General features: G+C 36.5%; 1 long non-coding RNA gene across 3 annotated transcripts in view; it reads left to right on the top strand.

Moving 5' to 3' along the window:
* LOC125697402 (uncharacterized) overlaps nt 1-18,451 on the top strand; it is a 431,807-nt gene that overhangs the window by 403,152 nt on the left and 10,204 nt on the right. For all 3 annotated transcript variants that reach the window (XR_007378778.1, XR_007378779.1, XR_007378780.1), the window contains one exon: nt 1,542-1,664. This is a non-coding gene — a long non-coding RNA (uncharacterized LOC125697402). The remainder of the gene's footprint in view (nt 1-1,541; nt 1,665-18,451) is intronic.

Raw genomic sequence — 18,451 nt, 5'->3', positions numbered from 1 at the left:
TGGGGCATGAACCTGGAGCTGTGATTTATTTCTGATGAGTGCTTTTCTTAAACTGCAGGACTTAACATTTTATTTTTTTTTTTTTTGCTTTCTGGCATCATCACCCCTTTACTGTTTTTTTTTCATATACTTTAGTGCATGAAGTCAGTGGAAAACAAAGAAATGTTGGAAATGTTACCAATGTTGTCACTCTCTCTTTGGAGAACTATATAAGCATAGCTTTTAAATTTAATAGACTATTTCTGCTGAATGTCATATTGCCTGACTTTATCCAGATAAGTCTACCCAAGTATGGCAGATTTAGACAAATATTCTTCTCATCTGGACCAAGTGACTGAGAATGATGCAAGTGGGCACTGATAGATCTAAAACCCCCAGACACGTTACCTGTGCAAATGAAAGTGATATACAATTGCAGATATCTAGGAGCACCTGTTCAAATGCAAACATCCTATGCCAGACTACAAATCAGAAAAGGCAGATCTCATTTTAAGATCTGTGCAAGGTAAACTGATATATGACCTGAGACATACATTGTGCTTTATAATATGTACTGATCTGTCGTAGAGTTGATGAAGGGTTTTGCATTGAATGGGAACCGCCTTACAATGACTGATTGTATTCTTTCATCTCAAAATGTTTGATTACCTTTCAAGGGCTCATCTTTGACATCATTCCCATACATGCAGAGCAGACATATTTGACTACTTTGTCTCCAGTAGCAATCCTGAGGAGGAAAACAATGAATAGTTCACAACTATAAAAGCCAGAGGGGAATTTTATTTGCTTTCCTATTCGTTGCAAAATGATTGTGGAACCTTGCCATTTGAAGCATTCTTATACAGTGCTTAATTTTAATGTTCCTAGACTAAATTTAAATATCTCTGCCAAACTAGTACAAGATGGCTTCTTTTGGGGGTAAGTTTCTTCCAGAAAAAAATAATTGCTTAAGACTGTGGAGCACAGAGTGCACGTGAATCAAGCAACTGTGTTGCCTGAGAGTAAAGCCTGGTATTACTCTTTATGGGAACATCTAAACTAGACAAATCTGCTATCTCAACCCGTGATGTAACTCATAGCATAGAAGATATGATTTTTCAGTCAAGGTAAATATCTTCAGCTTGCATGGAAAAGGAGATATATCTCCTTTTTATTTATATATTTAACATTTATATATGTTCAATATATAGCATGTGTATAGCTGCAGTGAAGACTTGTGTGCTTGCGTGTTCTTTCACCTTCTTTTTCATGCACATAAGTGAAAGTCTGCAGGAGATCATCCAAAAGCTGTATGACCTTCAGACATACCCTTAAAGAGATACAGTGGTAAAATAGACTGTAATTATGTCCACAAACAAGTAGGCATAAAAAGAAACCATGCAGCAAAATAATCATCATACCTGTAAATAAAGCCAAAAGGGATTCTCAAATAAAATATATATGTAATATATATATACATATATATGTAAAATACATTAAAGTCTATATTTGAGATTTTTGATCTCTTTTTATAAAAGCCTACCTTCTTTTTTCTCTTTCAGTCACCAAAATATCACTAATGTCCTGGGGGTCACTGTCTCTTCATACAGTGAAGGTATCAACCGATTCTTCTGCAACGTTAGAGTTGAAGAATTTGCCTTATTCTCATCATTTCCAACTGTCAGGTATGTGTAAGTTTTGAAAACCTCGTGTCTTGATAACTGTAGCCAAAAATGCACAAAACCTCTGTGAATGTTCTTATATCCCATCTTAGAGATTCACTGAAAACCACTGTGGATTAAGTCCTTTGTGCATTTAGACACTGTGCTGTTGAATTCTGACCACAGGCCAGTGCAAATACTGGCTGTTTCTTTGGATTTGGCTTAGGTCCTTAACATTACTTTCCATTTCTAGCAAGAAAGGGCTGGATTGCCTGAAAGTTGTGGAATCTTGCCAATTGCAGGCTAATGAATGTTGCAGCTATGCTCTGTAATTAAGAAACAGAAGATTGCAATTCTATTTTCTAAAAATTCTGCCAAGGTTATTTTCCTATTATTATAACAGAAGAAAGGAATGGGTTGGCAAGCTTTCTTGAAAATGTATTCACACTTTGTTTTTAAATAATGTAAATTTCTAATAGGTTTTATTCCATAGAAAAATAACCATCAAAAGATGCTAGTATAGGCTGAAACTAAATAAATTGTCATGTTAGCAGAAAGGAAAAAGCATAACCTATCTTGCAGTAATTGTAATTTCTATACAGTAACACTTTTTGTGCAACTTCCACAAAAAACGAAACTCCATGAAAAGGAACAAAAAAGTACAAAAAAGACAGGGATCTCTTGGAAAGATGGTGAGGGGCCTGGAGCATCTCTCCTATGAGGAAAGGCTGAGTGAACTGGGTCTGTTCAGCCTTGAGAAAAGAAGACTGAGAGGGGACCTGATCCAGGTCTATAAATATCTAAGGTGTGGGGGGCAGAATGGTGAGGACGGACTCTTTTCAGTGGTGAGTGGAGACAGGACAAGGGGAAACGGCTGGAAACTGCAGCATAGGAAGTTCCGCACAAATATGCGAAGGAACTTCTTTACAGTGAGGTGACGGAGCACTGGAACAGGCTGCCCAGGGAGGTGGTGGAGTCTCCTTCTCTGGAGATGTTCAAGACCTGCCTGGATGCCTACCTGTGCGTCCTGCTGTAGGGAACCTGCTTTGGCAGGGGGGTTGGACTCGATGATCTCTGGAGGTCCCTTCCAACCCCTACGATTCTCTGATTCTGTGAACAAACAGATATCCTGAACTTACTGGCCTGATTGGTCAGTTTCACCTTTTGCAGTGTTGCCATGTTTTATCTATTGCCTTGTCAAAAAGCCCTGTGTTCTGTGTGTGACAAAGACTGTGTATATTAATAACTTAATTATATCTCTTCCGACCAAAATTATTTTAATTACTGCAATCACAGTGGTATAGCACCTGCAATTCAAAGTAATCAACTGTTCTTGAATTACAAAAATAAGTGTTCATATGAAATATTAAATAGGGTGAAACCTTTGGTACCTTTGGTAGTGGTCTGTCAAGAAGTCAGCTGTGAGATGACCTACTGTGTGCAGGCCTTTCTGCATACAGTCATTTCTTGAAGGAAATGATTTGGAAGGAATCATCATTAAGCAGCACTGTGTGACGTTACGTCGAGATTTCAATAGACCATGTACATTTGTGTGTTAACTGAATATGTTCTATGTAGCTCTAGCCTTGCCAGAAGGACCAAAAAGCAAATGAATGTGGAATGAATTTATAAGTTGAATGGCAACATAAGCTTGAATTTTAGCAATTTTCCATCCTATAATAAATCCAAGAATGAAAATGAAAAATCATTCTTCATGGGAGAAATGCCAAAATAATTAGATTAACAGTATCTGTAGAAAAGCTAGGCATCTCCTGCCTCAAAGACATTTCAGAACATATGCTTGTCAGCTCACTGACGAACTTGGTGCTGAGAGATCTGGCTGTTTATAAGAAGCTGCATGAACCTCTGTGACTCTTGATGCACCAGAAGAATGCTGAAAAAGACTAAGCAAGCCTAAAAATGAAGTATGGCTCCCTGACTGACTTAAATGAACTCTAAGTACCTAGGTAATTGCTGAAGAATTTAAAGAATGTTTAAAATTGATTACTTGATATATATTAAGGGTTTTCCCACCTGGGTGGTATAAAATAGAGTTTTCTAGAAGAATGGAAATTAGTATTGATTGGAATTATCTGTCTCCATAAAGGAGCGATTTCTACGAAGAAATCAGAATACCAAATGCGAACGGAACCCTGGCCTTTATAATAGTTAAGTTTTAAAAGTGTCCAAATATATTACTGAGGAATTTCTCAGCTTAAATATCTTCCTTTGTGACAGGAACTGGAACAGCAAGGCAGCTGTCAGCCTGAAAAGCAATCAATTTCCTACAACATATGCTTCATGACACATAGAAAGTGGTACAGAAAATAAACATCATGTAGATCTTCCAAACTGAGAGAACATGCAACACAGAAGTACATACTGGTTAAGTAGATTTGTCTAAACTGTTAGTGAAGCTAAAGTTTTTCATGAAGCTCCATTTCAGGCTCCTTACTCAAAATACTTTGAAGGCTGCTACTGAAAACTGCTTTTGGAGGCTGCTTCTAAACAAAGAATAATGTTCAATATTAGAAAATAACTGTTTCGACAATTTTTATACAAGATGTTTCAAGTTTTCATTTTGCTGTGACATTTGGGAAAAAAAAACCCACAAAATTTAACTGAAATCCGTGTTTAAGGGGCCAGAGACTTTGGAAAAAAATATTTCATTTTGACAGAATGAAATGTTTTGTCAACTTTAAATGTGTTTTGTTTCTCACATTTGTATTTCAGTAGGAAACAAAAATAACATCTTTGTATGGGCATATTCAAGACATATTTTCTGTTCAGTAACTGCACAAAATCAGAAACCCCAAATTAAAGATGTTTATACAGACTGCTGCTGAGAGCTATGCAGTGTGAACAGAGTTTAAACTAAAATTTCCTCCTAGTATAGATAATACCAAGCCCCATTAGACTATGATTATAAGTAAATTCAAAGTAAAACTATTTTACTATTAAATGTTAATCTTTGTTTCAGTGTAATCATGATAACCATCTTACTTTGTAAAGAAAATTGACATAAATAAAAAGTAAAACTTATTTCTAGCTGGATTATAAACATCTGTGAGCCATAGTAAAAGAATCTCTAATTCTTCAAAAGAAGGCTTCTACTTTTCTGTTTATTTACTGCTGGTGCCAACTGCACATTAGGAAAAAGTTGATTTCCCTCATTTTTATAAACTCCTTTAAAGTATTGGAAGGTCTCAATGAGGTTGAGCCTTCTCTTCTGCAGGCTGAACATGCCCCATCTCAACTTTGCTTTCAGAAAAGGTCTTTTTATTTTTGCAAGTAAAATGCATGTTCTTATGCCACTGGTTGGTTTCCAAGGAACCACTTCTGCCTAAACTCTTTAAGAAGTTCTTGTCTAGAAATTAAATCAGAACCAATGTAACAGCCTTTTCAGTGGTCTGGAATTAACACCAATAGCAGGTCAGTGCATCAGTGTAATTTTAAAGTAGGATCAAAGCTAGTAAGTGAATTCTGCAGTACTTTCCATTTCTTGTAAACAGTATGTATTATCCTGGAGTGCATATAGACAGCAGTAATGCACAGTTGAAGTACAGGGAGAAATTGCTTTTTCTGAAATGTGGCATGCTAGTGAACTGAAACATTGGATACAAAGGGCTTTCCAGAGGTGGCATTGCCTCAGCTGTGGCAGGCATTAGCAGAGTAACTTGGAGAACAATGTGCTTTTCACTGCATATAGAAATCATCCTATTACAGAAGTCTGCAGCCTGCTTCTGCTCTCTCAAGCACAAAACTCAATAGCACAGTTTAAACTTTTGGTTGTTATGTATTAATCAGCTGCTTAAAAAATTGTTTTTGTGTTGTGACCTCTATTTTATAAAAGCAGATGAGAAATGTGTGGAGTGTTCAGTCCGTATTCAATCTGCTATAAATCTAAATATTATCAGAACTTCATAGATTATCAGTCCACATTTTCTGCCTCTGGGTTAAAGGAACCAGTAGAAACTGTTTCTTCTAAATTGGAAGAACACGCAGAAGTTTTGATGAATGGTATAAATACATAAATAGTGTATCTAAATATGCCCATGAAGATTTACAGTCTGTTGGACAATTTATTTGTGGGTTAATTTCACATAGCTGTATGTGAAAACACATCCTAGAGATGAACTCTCCTTTTATTTGTACTTAAGGATTTTGGAAAAAAATTGTATTTAACAAGAAGGGGTTTAAGACAACAGGTGTTGTGTTGCTAGCACAGTGTGCTGTGGGCATTGCATTGCTTTTAGACTTGTCAGACTACCTTCAGTTTTCAGTACTCTGGGTTTGGGTGTTGATAGATTATTATTTTTTTTTTTTTAAAAAAAAAAAAAAAAAGCATAACAATAGATGCTGTGTTTCTAGTTTATAATTTTCTGCTCTCCCTTTCATTTGGGCATGTTGCACTTGACTGATTGCTCATCGGTTTCCATAAGGGACCCTATTGGGTACGTGCTCAGTAAGCCTTGGTCAAATATTGGTATCCAAGGGCCAAGTAAGAGCTCTTGATACAGCTTCTCCTTTCTTTTACTGCATGATCAAAAAAGAATCTCTTAAGCTTTCTGCCTCCAATTTCTAACTGTAAAATGGGAAAAAAATGAAGTTTACACCGTGAAAAACGCACCAGAGTACTAAGATTAAAGTATTCTGTTCAGAATATTCTGGCCCTGTTGACTTCAGCATGAGTTATATAGTCACTGTGGTAGCTATACAGAAATAACCATGGTATTGATGTGCTATTAAATAGTGATACTTAAAAGGGTAAATTTTGACAGAATTGTAATGAAAAAGGATATCTAAGAAAAATCTTCAACTTTCCTACAGCATAGTAAAGTAAACTCAAATATTAATTAATAAATGTAGTATTAGTAGAAGCAGCTTCTGAGTAAGTATCTCTAATATACTAACTTTCAAATTACAGATTGTTTACTTAGCATATTTCATTGCCAGTAAAACTTTCTTTTAAATAGAAGTTTATAAAGCAAATTATCCAACTGTGAAATTGGAAGCACAACTGTTACAGCCCATCTGAATTTTTTTTTTAACTATTCCCCCATAGTAATCTGCACTTGCCTTTATAGTGCCTACAACTGAAAAGGATTATCTAGTCAGAATACATCAGTATATAATAAATGTGCTTCATTTCTTCCTCAGTCCTTAAAGCTGACAGCCAAAATGAATGTTTGTCTCCGCATTGGCACCACTGGTACTTTTGCAGAGACTATTTCATGGTCCATTGGACCCTAAAGGACATTGTTTTTAAAGGCGTATTATCAAAAGGAATGAAGCATACCATCAGAGTGCATATCAGCATGTATTATTAAACTTAAGGGCAATAGTATTGCTTGGTTGATATTGTAAGGCACTCTAGTCAAAATGTATTAAAACTAATCTTTATGGTTCTTAACATTTATAATGTTTTATGTCTAACTAGTAAATACAGGTCAGGAAGGGTACTTGCAGTTATCCTCTAGCTTTGAAAGAAGAAAAGTGCTTTATAAACAAAGTAATTTATCATCCTTTCTGTATCTATAGAAAAGCTACTATTACAGCTGCAGTTATACTAATGGTCTTCCTATACAATGCCACATTAATTAGCTGTCAGAGTAGAACAACTCTGAATCTTATTTTGCTGATTTATGAGAAAAAAATGCTGCAGTCCTTTAAAAATATGTAGATTCACTATCTGGAATAATATCTTGAAGTAATCAGCTTTTTCAGAAATATCTACTGAGCAGCTCAACATCATTTTCTGAATCTCAGAATTTGGGAGCTCGTCAGAATATTCACTGGTCAAATCACAGCTATGTTAGGATTGTGTGGGCAGTGCCTAATTTGATACAGATTGCAACAACATTCATTGGGTTAGATGCTGCTTAATCCTGACAACTTAACTGTCAGATAAATTGCTGCAGTTATAGCATATGAGCAGGCCCATAAGCTGATCATATTAATATTACAAAAATACGACACCAAAAACTAATAACATTCTTAGAGACATCTGGACAGAAGCAAAATCTAATCTTGTCTAAAAGATCTCCATTAGCAGTAATCATTCTGTAATACGATCAACATATTCTTGTCAAAGCAGATAGTACAGTGCAGTGTTAGTAAAACTGATTAAACATGGCATGCTGTTCTAAAATAAACCTTCAGCTTCAAGGATCAGGGTCTGCTGATTACACTGGATTTGTTGGTTAAAACACATCCACGCCATTTTCAAAATAACTTGTTCTAGTGATTTATTCTCCATAAGGGATAAATATACAGTAGTAGAAAGGAAATCAAGTGGACAAGTAAGGCAATATAAAATTTGAACAGCTGAAGGAAGATGAAAAAGAAGTGTTGAGCCCTTATTACAATAATCTTTCATTTCCTCCCAGAAAAAAATTAGATGTATTCATCTTTTCGTTGTGGTGCTCTATGATCCAATTTCATGATCAACCAAAATTCCTTCAAGGATGCTCATTCTTACAGCTGAAGGATAAATACATCATGAGCATTTCAGTCTGTCTGCCACTTTGTTAAAAAGACCTTGCCCTCTGGGCTAGGCCTTTGCAAGTGATGGCTGATTTGCTGCTAGTTTGTTTTGTAAGATATGGTTTGTGTTCCTTGCAAGCACAGAATTTAATGAAAGTAAATGAAGAATAATGCCTGACATCAAGCACCATGCATTTTTTCTCCATGTGATTGCTGTGAGTCAGGGGAGTTTTATGGATAATGATCAACATCAATGCAAAAGAGCTCGAATTAAGTTCTGAGAGCGCACGAGTGTTTTGGTGTTTTGGTTTTTTTTTTTTTGTTTTTTTTGTTTTTTTGTTAGTTTGTTTCAGAAATATTTTTATTTAGATAAGACTTCCATAACATCTCCATCTACTCTGCCACAGACACGCATTCACCTGCCCAAAGAGCCCACAGACTCTAATTGAAATTATAGCTGGAAAAAAAAATCTACAACTGTGAACTCTCTTTTAGGGTTGTAAACAGATCCAGATAGCTCTCTGGAGATGTAAACTGCAACGTCCCCGTTCCTTAAGGTTGAGTGGAGTGTTGACAGCCTGTAATTACAGCCTGTGAGTGTTTGCAATGGCTGGAAAATTACTAAGTACCTTAACTGGTAGCAGCTAACTTTCTGTAGAGAAGGAAAATGTACAACTAAGTTGCAGCAGATAAGGATAGTGATTCCTGTTTTGCTGACTGGGGAAGCTGAGCTGCAGATCCTCTGTATATGCAGATCTAGAACAGGAAATGAAGGCTACGCATAGTGGGAGAGACTTTGCAGGGAAATAGATTTTTTCTTGGAGCTGCAACCTGTTGTGTTGCATTTCAGAGGCAGAACAAGACAGGCACATCAGTGCACCTGAAGATGGATGAGCAAAAATGCTTTCCTCTGTATGATTAAGGAACTGAGTCAACAACTTTGTTATCTTAGAACTGAAAAAGATTTCTAAGATGATTTGGAGGCTTTATGTTGTCAAAGTTTCAAGACAAGGTGGAAAGAGCAATTGAGGAGTACTTCTTTTAGGGAACTTGAAAATAATTTTATGGTGAGGACCTGGAGGAGCAGACAGAAGCTCAAGGGGAGAGAACAAAGTGGTATACTCAATGGCAGATGATTCAAATAAGGTCAAAAACATCGTTTTGAATAAAATACCCACCCCTAATGAAGGGTCTTATTCCAAAGTGCATGTGAAATAATTTATTTACTTTTTATGATGCAGAGACAAAGGCAGAAACTATCAGATAGACAAATAATATATTTTCAACATGCTTTTTATATTTTCTTTAACCTCGCCATTTTGAAGTGAACCATTTTTTTTATTGTATTGATGAAAGGACAGTTACTTCATGGTATAAAGTATTTCCCAATATTTATCCTTGTAAAGTGAAAAATAGAGCTAAGTGTTGGAAGGTCTCAGGAAATTAAGTTTAGTTTCTACTGGCATGACCTTGTCTAACAGGATGGGCATCTGTATCATGATATTATAGCATCCTCATGAGAGAGATGCCTCACTTTTACAGCAGGAGAGCTGCTTTCAAGGTGAAGGATGTTCAATGTTAAATCATAAATTTAACAAGCCTACTCTGTCAAAACAAACAAATCCAATTTTACAGTAAAAATTGTACACTGAGTATCTGGGTTTCTGAAATGGAGATGGGCTGGTGATAAATGAGATCAGGGCAATAGATGTCAGATCCTCTGAATTATATGTGCTAGACTGAAAGTAGTACTAGACACACAATGAAGTAAAAGGAAATGAGAGTGCACTCACTTATAGGAATAACTTTTAAATACCTTTCACTTTGTGTGGATGGCAGTGCCTTCATCTTTCCTCAGTCATTGCCCTTACATTGTTTCATGGAAGGTTATGAGGTTTGCTGATCAAGTTATTCCTGGGCCAGTTCTCCCACTTCACAAGAATATGAAGACATCCACTGCTCAGGCTCCCCTGTGCCATCTGCCTGATTCACCTTGCAGACAAGTCCTTGCTCAGGCTTCAAGAGGAACCAATGTTAATGTCTGAATCCATTAAATTACTTTTTAAACAATTTTTCCCTGATGAGATAGCCCTTAAAAAGTTGTCTTCATGGGGTGCATCATTTAAACATGATTTCAAAGCAGAAATAATACTTCAGTAGTATCTTATTAGAACCAATATCTCACTCTGTAATGAAATCTTATCTCTGTCTACATGAATGAATACAAAGGAACAAAGCTGCTCAAATGCTGAAGATCAAATGCTTTGCTTTCTTTTCTGTCCGTGCCACACAATATTTTCCCCCTTATTGAAGCAATATATTTCAGAGGAATTACAATTTATATAAAATGAACAATGTCTTAAAATATCACTATTTTTTGAAGACTTTCACTGAGAGAACTAATGGACTGATGTTTCACTGAAAGAAGCTGGAGCAGAAGTTAAACGGAGAAAGTGCTGTATGTCAAATATCATCATTTCTTGTACAAAAAAATAATACTGCTGGATTTGATAGATATGCATTATAAATACATGAGAGCAGATTTATATATTTCATTTGAAAATTTTAGCATGGGTATAGATTTAGTAAAATATGTGTTCTCAGAGATACTACATTGCACTGTACTCCGTATGTTTGTTAATGATGGCACTTCATGTGGTCTTCTGATTTATAGCTACCCAGAGATGCATGAGCTTGAGAAAGATGGGAAGCATGCACAAAATGATGGGTGGTTCTGGAGATAAAGCTCTGTTGGGAGTAAAATGTTAGTTTGCTGCTGTGGTGCAAACTGTATTATTGAGAAAAAAAAACCTTTTTATTTAATTATCATCATAAATATTGCAATCCACAGTCTATTTGCCGTTGTTCTTGGTAAGTTTACTTTGTATTGATATTTTTTTCATTATTTATTTTAGGTATTCTAAAAAAAGTGATTCAGAAATCTTTTATATGTTTTCACAGGATAGGCAGATGTTCAAAAGATGCAGTGAACCTAACACACTAACTCAAAAAATGTAGTTATTATCTACTCTATACCTACATAGGACTTGTTGCACTACAGAGTTCAGCATTTAGAATCATAGAATCCTTAGATTTGGAAGGGATCTCTGAAGACCATCTGGTCCATCTCCCCTGCAATGAACAGGGACACCACAGCTAGATCAGGTTGCCCAGGGCCTTATCCGGCCTTACCTTAAAGTCTTTAGGGGTGCAGCTTCAACCACAGCACTAGGTAACCTGTTCCAGTGCCTCACCATCCTCACTGTAAAAGTCTTTTTCCTTATATCTAACCTAAATCTACCTTCCCGACCTTGAAGCCATTTCCCCTTGTTCTATTTGCATACTTCTAAAAATCAAAGTGATGTGGGTAAGTTTCATTTAGTTTTAGACCCTTTATGGAATCAAGGTCTTAACAGGTTTACCAAGCTTCATTTTACTTTTTATACTAGTTACTGTTATGTTGTTGTCTGAGGGACCATTTCTGATGAGAATACTCCAACTCATGTTATATTTGAATGGAAAGGAATTAGAATTCACATATAACTCTCTGTAAAAACATATTTTCTTGTGAAAACATCTAGTAGCATGCATAATTTTTTAATGTAGCTTTCTCTGAAGTCACTTAAAAGACAGCCATTGACTCCTATGGGAACCAGAGTCAACTCCGCAATATGCAACTCAGTGTTTTACATTTAACTGAGTATGTTGCATGACTTCTTTTCCATGGAAACCCACGTAAGGTGAGGGTCTCACAACTAAGGAATTAGGGGATCACCGAGGCTAGAGGAAGAAATGGGCCATGGCCTGCATTGAGAGCAGGTGCAGAGTCAGGATGGGTTGCATTGGGCAGCAGCAACTGGTGTGCAACCAGGAGAAAGCATCTTACTGGGGTTACTGTGAAGCAACATAGAGGTTTGGGAGAAGTGGCTGTGGGCTGGCCATAAGTGCACAGCTTTTGGAGCTTTATTAATATTCATTTATTAATGTTTATTTCTGTCTATCAAAGGAAATAGGATGCACTTCACATTCAAGGGATGCCTGCTGCCAGAATTTTGTTTAAGACTTTTTTTCTTACTTTGACATTTGAATTTACTGCAGATAGAAAAAAGGTAACAAGCTTGATTGTAATGAAAATAATTTTAATGAATATATCAACTGAGTGCAATTAGAATCTAAATATATTAATAATATGCCATCCTAATTAGAAGTAAAGTGAGTTTTTGCAGAGTAGGCTTACTAATTTTTTTGGGGGGGAGGTGTTGTTTGGTTTTCTCTTTTGTTGTTCTTTCTTAAAGATTAAATGAAAAGGCTGCTCCTTGGTGAGAAAAGAGTAGAAAAGGTTTCTGTGTTGTTGTTTTTATTGTTGACTGGTCTTTTTGCTTAGGAATCAACAGATATACTATATTTTTGGTTATCTTTCATCTTCTGTTTTTTTTTTAAATAGTTTGCCTACCTTATCTTCATTAATGCTCCAAATATTTAAATTTATTGATATTTATAGCAGTAAGTCACTGTTTCTTAACTGGTAATTGTACTGATTCAGTATATTATATTCAGACAGTGTTCCATTTTTAGGCCTTATCCTGCAGTAAGTTGTGCAGGAGTCTGTGTGAGGGGAGGGGGAGAACAAAGGAGAAGGGAAAAGAACAATCACCCCTTGTAGAGCTGTATGGGGCTTTGTCTGACCTTACGTCAAGATTAAGTGTAAGCTGCTGCAGAATTTACATCAGTGCATTGGAGATCGCAGGAACATGCTCTGGTTCAATTGTTGTATTGCAGGGCACAGACTCTTAGGATTGCGTTCTTTACATACCTTCAATCTGTGGAATTTAGTGAGAGCATAAAGGTTGTAAGTGATTAAGGCTTTTGCCAGTGTACCACTATCTGCTTTGTAAAAGCACTGCACAAATGTGCTAGTAGATCTAGATACCAAAAATCAGAATCTTAGAAGACTGTAAAACATATTAGTATCTGACTGGAATATATTTCACTCAGAGGATGGTGATGTCCCTGGCATTGCTGCTCAGAGAGCTGTGGGTGCCCCATTCATGGAGGTACTCAAGGCCAGGCTGGATGGAGCCCTAGGTAGCCTGAGCTGGTGGGTGGCAGCCAGCTTTCGGCAGGGGGATTGGAATTGGATCCTTTAAGGTCCCTTCCGACCCAACCCATTCTTTGATTCTGTGGATAATGTATAAGTACAGAATCTGCTAAGTTGCAGAAGGAAGAGCTGAATTACATTAGCTGTGTATATGTACTTTCATCTCTGTTCATGAAATTGTAAAGCAAAAGAAAGGGATAGCCTGAAATCAAAATTAATAGTAGTAATAATGAATAGTAGGTGCTGTGAGAGTTTGCACTTCACACAGTATACAGCTGTGTGCTTTCTGTGAGGAGCCCTCAAAATGAAGTCTCGCTCTTCCATTGGAGCAAAAAATTAATAAATTCCACCTACTGCTCTGAAACTCATCTCTGGGTTTTCTTCTTGAATATTCAAATCAGTTCATGCAAAAGGATGCAAAATATTATCGAAAGTAATGATCTTAAAGACCTTATTGATATTGCAGAAAAACTCATGGCTTTTCCTATTCACAGTGAGTGACAGTGAGTGCCTGAGGACATTCCCAGCTGGGAATGGGGACAGTGCACTGTACTCGTGCTGTAGTTCTTCCTAGCAGCTCTGCCTGTGCAAAGCAACTTAGCTGGAATGCAATTCATGTAAATAATAACTTGTCTTTAAAGCCAAAGTAGAGAAGGCTAAGGTTAAAGGAAAAGCATTTATCTCTTATCAGGATAACCATACGTATTTTTCATGTTGGAAAAGCATGTTTAGGCATTGAGTAACTTATGTATTTGGTTTCCATTGTGTACTCTAAGTGCAGATAGATTTGATTTAAAAAAAAAAAATTTGCTGACTAGGTTCATCATTTTTCTCCTGAAGTAATGACTACATATTCACCTTCTCCTGCATCACCAGCAATCTGCACAGATTCTCCTGCATTCCTGCGCAAAGTGACAGTGCAAGTTATTCTACTTATTATTCTTGTATCACCAACACCGCGCCTGTCTTTTTTAATGATATATGGCCGTACCTTAGTAGTGGCTAATCTCATGATGGACTAGCTCCTTGCAGGTTACAGGCACCATTTCTGTGTCTCTAGCCAGCAGCACTTGGTGATGAATGTCTTGGGCATCCTCCTGTAGCTCGTGCTGACTATGTGCACATATACTGCAGTCTGAAATTACAGCTGTAGCTTCAAAGAGAGCAGTTTTCTGGTAAGGCACTCTTTGGCATCCTGTGTGCTTTGCTCACCAATTAGACCATGCTAAAAAGAGAATAATTAATTCATGAGAGCAACAGAATTGAAGGATGGCTCCTGGATTAATACAGTGAAGTTCTTCAAGTGAGAAGTGAACCCAAGCTCTAACACCTATGTGTCTCAACAGAGTCAGGTAAAAGCCCAAGCTTTTACTAGGGTTCACCTACTAATTTTGACATATTGAAACAACGTTTTAGTGGTACATAGCCAGTTAGTTTGAAAAGAAGCTCCATATAATTGTGATAACAGATTTTTTTCTAAAATATTGATGAATGAGTGTACTAAGAGCTAACTACAACGTAAGCTGTATAACAGTATAGAAACAGTAAATCTGACTTAGATTTCATAGGAAAATAATTAACTTTTCCAGTAATTTAGAGCACTTAGATATGTTCAGCTTGGAATCTTAGTTGGTAAATAAATAACAATATTGCTAAAAGTGTTTCAACATGATTTACAAACCTGAAAGAGTGTGTGGTCGTAAGACATACTGGAAAATAGTCCTGAGCATTCACCATCACAATATGCACAATGTTTTATTTTTAATAAAAATATACTACTGCATGCTGATCTCCTGCTGGCCTGCTGCTCACCCTGGCCAGTGTGCCACCTGTTTCATTATGGTGTTACTGCTTCCAGCCAAGCACCGTGATGTACTTCTGTTATGGTTTTTTGCTGACTATTTTCAATTTTATGGCCAGTCTATGCCCTGATGACTCTTGAGTTTTCATTGTAAACACTTGCTGTTGGGAATACAAAATGTTATTTTTCTTGTGCGCTTACCAGTTAGAAATCAGGACTCCACTACTGCAGGTATTAAATGAAGGTATCCTGAACCTCCCCTCTTCCTGACAGCAATCATACTGTGTCTCAGTGCCCATTTTTCCATGGAGTTCGCAGCTGCTGCTGCAGTTCTTTTCACATCACTTGTGCTCTGAAAGGGGGACCTCTGTGCTTAAATTTCCAGGGAAGAAAAAACAAAGAACAGTGACCTTATGAAGCTGTCTGTGTGAACTTGGAGAAAGTGTTTAAAGATGTTTGGTATGATTGTTTCTTAATGAAAATAGGGTCTCAGTCTCTGAGATGCAGGAATGCTGACAGCGCTTGTACCCCAGGGAAAGCCAGCAGATAATTTCCATTAATGAAATTATTTCGGGATCATTCTTTTCCAGAACTCTATTATAATCAACAATTTATGAATATTGATATTGATGCTTCAGCTTATGGTTGTATCCTACAGTACTTACTTTTCTAGTGCAATTCTGTTAAGCAAATAACAAGATCAAGAGAGAAAACAAAAATAACTGATAGTGTTTGGGTATCTGCTTAAGAATGTGTGCAAGTCTAGCAGTCAAATGTAACTGCAGAATCTTAAAACTGAAATTTTGCCCTTGTAATACTGCTGTTTCCAATTTCATTTCACAAATGATGTGAGATCTCAACATGAGCAGGTTTTTTTCTGTTTCCTTTCTTTCCTTTTTTTTTTTTTTTTTTTTTTTGTTTTGTTTTTTTTCTTTGTTTGCTTTTGGGGGGGGGAAGGGGAGAGGGAAGAGTTTATAACTGGTGAGAAGATTTGAGATGCAGCAGAAAAAAAGTAATTGGTGAATTCCATCTTGGCTCAGTCCTTTCTCATCTCTGTGTTGGTTAATCTTGTTATTAACTCACAGCTTATTGACCCTTCCTGAGTTTGCTATAGTGGTATGTGTTGCTCAGGAAGATGTATTTTGTGACTGTATCCGTAGCAGAATTGTAACATTCGCTGCTACTAATTGTTATATTTGGAATCTGCTAATCACAACCTGAAAGGTTTGGCCCAAACTGGGCATAAGTGCTGTCTGCAAAGTGTAGTAGAACAGAATTGACTTGGCCGAAATGAATTTCCATAGTGCTTTGGATTTATTTATTATTTATTTATGTATTTTGCTCTGTTGTTGTAAGATAACTCATAATGTTTGAAGAACTCACAATTTCATTCTCCAGAAGTTAGACTATCTGACTAAAGGCATTTACTTCCTTTTAGTTGCATTATCCTTTTGGCTGAATTTTGTGGGTTTGAATATAAGTTTAATACTTTCTTTTATGAAATTCATTTAAAATACTCCAAACAATATTGAATATGCAAGTATTCTTAAATGGAACTTTAAAATTTATTGTTTGAATTTTTTTTATTCTTATACACTCTGTAGTCTTACTGAAGCAGTTCATTGATCCAACTGCCTCACTTAAAGGCTTGTGCTGAAAATTCCCTTCCAATCCATAATGTATGGGGGTTTTGTAGAAGTTTGCTCATATGCATTTTAAATAAGAATTACATCTGAGACTTTCCCAGACATTCATGTATAGCTTATAAATAGTGAAAATAATTATTCTTAATGGGTTGTTTTCTCAAATTTAGCTATCAGTTCTTTCCTTGGGCATTTTCTACATCTGGCCTTTTTCGTACCTCATTTCTTTTTCATTGGATACTCTTTTTGTGCAGTACTGTTTCCCCTGTGATCATCCCAACTCAAAACTGGAAACTTTCAATGAGAAACTTTAATGAAAATTATTCTTTTTTGTTAGGAGAGAACAGGGCTTGATTTAAATTAAGGTTTGTGGAATTGGTTCTCCTGTTTTATTGCATCTTATGCTGAGGGTTTTTGTTTTCATAGAGTAAATAAGGACTGCAACAATGGAATTTAAATCTTTCAGAAATCTGCTGAAGACAGCACAATAGAGCGCAGTTCACTTCTGATTTAATGACTTAGAAAACCACTTTCAATTCTCATTCTGTAATGGCTTGATGGAGGAGCTCAGAAAGAGACAAGACAGTCAGACTGGAGGACATGTACAGAGCTAAACCAACAGAGATTGAGCATTTTCAATTCACAGTGTTACAAAGCTGCTGCTACTTATGTTCCCATGACAAGTTCTGGCAAGGAAGGTTGTAAAATCCTTCCTTTCAGGTTTATTATGGTTCATACTTCCCAAAGACCGTTGGGATATTAGATTCAGTCAGACATGGCAGAAGAGAAGTTCTGAAATAAATCATTCATTTCTCTATGTGATATAAAAACAGTTTCTCTAGAGGCTGAGGAAAAAAGGCCTCTATAATGTAGTGGGGATACAATGCAGAGGTCTCTGCATATCTGTAAGTTGTAACCCAATATGTAGAAAACAGTTTACCCTTTAACAGACAGATACTGAACAACAGATCCTGTATTTTTTTTCTTCTCCGTTACAGTGCCTTGGACCTCCAACACCAGGAAAGTCATTTATTTCTTCTTTCCTGAAGTAAACATCCAGAAATCAATACTGTTTCTTTCAGCTCTTCATAGGAGCTATATTCTATCCCAAGTCCCTTTAAAGATACTAATGCCAATAGTGTGACTAGTTTTCTGCTTTGAACATAAGAATTACATCTGTGTTGTGGACTAAGTGGAAAAAACCTCCTGAGCACTCTTTCTTTTGAGTATATTTGAAAGAAATAGATGCAATCTGGCTGCAACCAATCAATCCTCAAAACTGCATATAAATAATACAATACTTTTCTGTGATACTAACAATATAGCCTTTACAGATTAATGTATTCATGTCTTCGCAAACAACTCTATTTATGGCTGACCCAATTACTTTAAGAGCTCATTAATCTGAGATCTATATTGTTAGATGGGGAAGTTTAGAGTTGTCTTTAGAATCAGCTACTCATCTCCATTATTTTGGACAAATAACAATCAGAGCTCCCAAGGATCAATATGCAACTGATACAGATTTACAATTAGATCATTGCTTCTATCAGTAGTGGAGATGGTGAATGTTAAGAGAGCATGGGAACTGAAAGCTCGAGAACATTTTCAGAGCCTACTGGTGGAGTCATCTCATTTTCTGAATTTCCCAGCCACAGAGATAAAGCTGCTGAAGTCACACTGCCAAATTTCCTGGCTATAAGCCCCCTTTTCAAAAACTTTAGTAAATACTTCAGATTAAAACAACAACAACAACAACAGCAACGAAACAAGCACTTGCCAC

Source organism: Lagopus muta, chromosome 9 (genome assembly GCF_023343835.1).
Source record: "Lagopus muta isolate bLagMut1 chromosome 9, bLagMut1 primary, whole genome shotgun sequence".
Lineage (NCBI taxonomy): Eukaryota > Metazoa > Chordata > Aves > Galliformes > Phasianidae > Lagopus > Lagopus muta.
The sequence above is the reverse complement of the archived record's forward strand: the minus strand, read 5'-3'. Positions and strand labels throughout refer to the sequence as shown.